The sequence below is a fragment of the Eubalaena glacialis genome, chromosome 2 (assembly GCF_028564815.1).
Source record: "Eubalaena glacialis isolate mEubGla1 chromosome 2, mEubGla1.1.hap2.+ XY, whole genome shotgun sequence".
Lineage (NCBI taxonomy): Eukaryota > Metazoa > Chordata > Mammalia > Artiodactyla > Balaenidae > Eubalaena > Eubalaena glacialis.
In genome coordinates this window covers 148,010,509-148,014,689 of record NC_083717.1, presented here as the reverse complement: position 1 = coordinate 148,014,689, position 4,181 = coordinate 148,010,509, and the positions used below count along the sequence as shown (strand labels likewise).

The following is a 4,181-nucleotide window of genomic DNA, read 5'->3' as shown; positions in this document are numbered from 1 at the left end:
CTGCTCTCAAGATGGTGACGGACTTGTAGCTGAGTATGCATGATTCACTACAATGGGTACAGTAATAGCACACAGCAGCCCACATGAAAGGAGTGAATTGCCATGCCAGGGACCAGCGAGGAGCTTAAAGAGGAGACCTCAGACAGTAAAAGTCATAGAGATGATTAATTTTGTTAATGGCTCCAGGATGGACTATATTACTATACTATAACGGTAATACCAGGCCATCTGAACAGAATTGTTTATTTGTCTTATATTATGAATGTCTGTGATTCTTTTTTTTTTTTAACGCTTCACGAATTTGTGTGTCATCCTTGCGCAGGGGCCATGCTAATCTTCTCTGTATCGTTCCTATTCTAGTATATGTGCTGCCGAAACGAGCACTGAATGTCTGTGATTCTTGGCAGTGTATATTCCTGATGTGCTCTTAGCAAATTTCAAAGACTTCACTGGGCTCAATCACATATGTCATGGGAGGATGATGACCATTAAACAAGAGGTATAAATTGGAAGCAGAGAGAGATTTCTCTGTAAGGAAAGTAAAATGAAGGAGCTATACATTTTGCAATTAAAATTTGACATTGTTGGCTAATTTAGAACTTTAGTAATTGGGTCCATGCACTGTACTACACTTTACAATTCTCACTGTTAGGAGCTAGACAGAAACTTTATAAAACTGTTTTGAATAGTGTGGTTCTATCAAAAGTTTAGTCTTGATTTTAGAATTAAAATTTTTTTAAAAATTTTTTGCAATTAAAAAATATTTTAGTACAAACCTAGTACAAAGTTTTGCAAAAGGACATCATTTCCATTCTATGGCAGAGAAGCTAACTGCTTCTCCTCTTCTTCTTGGGTACGTGGCTAGACCACATGGCCCAGCTCCCCTCTTGCCAACAGGAGTAGCCCTGTGACTGAGTCCCAGCCAGTGGGAGGAGCTAAATTGGCGTGTGCCACTGCCAGGCCTGACCCATGAAAACCCCGTGCTGACCCTTCTTGCTCTTTGCCCCTTGCAGCTGGCTGGAATGCAGATGACCCCCAGGACCACCTTGGAAGCCACCAGTTAAAGACAGCAGAGCCTCTATCAGCTCGGCTGCCCAAATGATACACAAGGAGGAGCCCCACTGACCCATGCAGTTTACCCAGTCCTGTTCTGTGAACAAGAAATAACTCTATGGTATTTCAGCCATGATATATTTTAGGGTCAGTCTGTTCCAGTAGTTAGCCTTTTCTAAGTCATACACTTGCATAGCAAAATTCTTCCCTCTTACTTTTTTGGGGGAGGGAGGAGACACACAAGAAGGGACAAGTTGAGGGAAATTTAATTATAATGTTTGTGCTGAGCCTCTGTCATTTGCCCCTTTAAACCCATGCTCCATCCTTCTGTACCCTGCTTTCAGTCCCTGAAGACTGACTTCCATCTCTGGGCCTCTCGGCCCTCTGAGTGCCTGGGAGATGAGTGGGAGGGAGGGTAGGGAGGTCAGGATATTTCTGGCCCTGGTTTGCTCCCTGTGAGGTCCTAACCGAAGTTCACTACTCCTCTCAATCTGGCTGTTTCACATGACTGTCTCACTGCTTCCGGATTCAAGTAGCAGTTCCCTGCCCTTGTCCACATGGGCTTTGCGTTGGTCATCCCAGCTTAGTCAGCTTCGGCTGCCATAACAAAGTACCATAGACTGGGTGGCTTCCACAACAGACATTTATTTCTCATAGTCTGGAAGCTGGGAAGTCTGAGATCAGGGTGCCAGCATGGTGAGCTTCTGGTGAAAGCCAACTTCCTGGCTTGCAGACAGCTGCCTTCTTTCCTTGTCCTCCTCACATGGTGGGGAAAGAGAGAGAGAGAGAAACTCTCTGGTCCCTTCTCATGAAAGCAGTAATCCCATCACGGGGACCCCACCTGCATAACCTCATCTGAACCTAATTACCTCCCAAAGGCCTAATTACCTCTTTGATGCCATCACACTGGGAGGTTAGGGGCTGCAGAAGGGTAGGGAGGGTCACAAACATTTAGTCCATAACAGGCCTAGGCATGTGTTGTCAGCCAGGCTGCTATGAGACCCAGGTCGCCATAGCATCCCCTGCCCACACCTAGCCTACGCCCACACCTGTGTGTTGTCCCTCTGTAAATACACCCTCCTAGAATCATCCTCCTTTGAATGTGCCATCTGTTTCCTGTTAGCACTCTGACTGAGACCATATAGCTTTGTTTTAACTCTCAAAAATGATAGTAGCAAATACTGTACATATTACCAGAACCTAGTAAGGCAATTGTACATTTTAGGACAATAATCGTCACAAGCAGTAATTCACAGGCAAAGTGTTCCATCTCCGTCTTTAGTGGCAGCGGAACTCTCTCCACAACCCAAACCTAATATGTCAGTCCCCTTAGCCTTTACGCCAGAATCTGAACCTTAGCCCAGCATTCAAAGCCCTTCATAATCTGGTCTCTGTCTCCTCTCCAGCATTATCATCGCCATTTCCTTCCCTCTCACCCCCTGCCCCCATACCATGAGCTGGGAGAATCGTTCCTCTGTGATTCCGCACATCACAAGCCCTCTCTCTGAATCCCCTCCCATCTTCCTCTTCACTTAACTCCTGGTAGTCTTTTAAAACTCAGCTCACCTCTCTCCTGCTGGGGGAAACCTGACGCCTGCACCCACACCTCTCCCCATCCGCACACGTGCATGCCTTCCTAGGTTGGAGGACGCTCCTCTCACGCTGTCTCACACCACTTTACTTTCCTGCCCCCTGACTCCTGGCTCATGATTCTTTTAAGGACTAGAGTGGACTGTTATTAATGTCTATATGCCCATAGTAGGTACTTCATGTTTGTCGAATGCATGTCTCCAATAGTTTTAGGCTTTTGTTAAAAACTTGCATGTGCACTGGACTTCCTGTAGGGGACCTGGATAAAGCTAGGACCAAGATAGAGGCATGTTCCTCTTCTCTCCCCATTCATCCACTACAAGAGCTGGAGACTTGGGAGAAAAGTCTGTTTCTCTTCCAGCATCTCTGCACTTCCCTCCTCCCCGTGGAATGAAGACAAAACTCACCACCCCTGCCTTTAACATGTTCAACTCACCGCAAATTCCCTATGAGTAGGACCTGAGCTACTCAAGTTTTGCTGTTACACACTTTTAGGGTTTTTTTTTTTTTTTAATTTAACTTTCTGAATAGGTAATACATCCTCATGAGTCAAAACCAAAGCGTATAAAAAGTTATATAGTGAAATGTCTCCCCTCATCCAACCCATGTTTCCATTAACCCAGTTCCTACCCTCCATATGTAACCACTCTTCTTAATTTCTTACATATACTTAGTTCCAGAATTGTTTAGTGCAAATACAAGCAAATTTCAAATATACATTCTTATATTTCTTACTTCTTTACCAAAGCATGCCATACTTTTTTGAACTGTGTTTTGTTTTGTTCTGTTTTTTACTTCACAGGTTTTGGAAACCTTTCCTTACCTGTTCATAACTTGTTTCCTCATTCTTTTGTACAGCTGAACAGTATTCCAGTATGTGAATGCATCATAATTTACTTAACTAAACCTTTATTGCTAGACATTTGAGTTGCTTCTAGTCTTTTTTTGTAACACCTATAATGATGCACATTACAAATTTTTTAAATTTATTTTTTTGTATTGAAGTATAGTTGATTTACAATCCTGTTTTTGTTTCAGGTGTACAGCAAAGTGATTCGGTTATACATATATCTATAATATATATCTATATTCTTTTTCATTTTTTTCATTATAGTTTATTATAAGATAATGAATATAGTTCCCTGTGCTATACAGTAAATCCTTGTTTATCTATTTTATATATAGTAGTATGTACCTGTTAATCCCATACTCCCAATTTGTCCCTCCCCTGCTTTCCCTTTGGTAAACATAAGTTTGTTTTCTATGATAATGATGCACATTTAATCTTGACATGATGCTATACTATTCAATGTATAATTCTTTTAACATTTTGACTTTATACTTTATTTCAAGAAACTTTTCATCTGTGGACCAATCAATACATGACATTTGCTAAAGAATACATTAAGGTTAAACCACAAATCAATGACCTGAAAAAGTTATTTAACCTTATGAGTTCATTTCTGGGCATTTACCCATAAGAATGTTGGACGACATAGCAGAGTATGAGTTCATTTCAATGGAGCAGGCAGCGCATG

The 4,181-nt window shown here is 42.1% G+C and overlaps 1 non-coding gene across 1 annotated transcript; it reads right to left on the bottom strand.

Annotated features, from left to right (window-relative positions):
- Positions 1-277: 277 nt before the first annotated feature.
- On the bottom strand, positions 278-384 carry LOC133085935 (U6 spliceosomal RNA). Its single transcript, XR_009699733.1, has one exon. It is a non-coding gene; the product is annotated as a U6 spliceosomal RNA (small nuclear RNA).
- Positions 385-4,181: the final 3,797 nt, after the last annotated feature.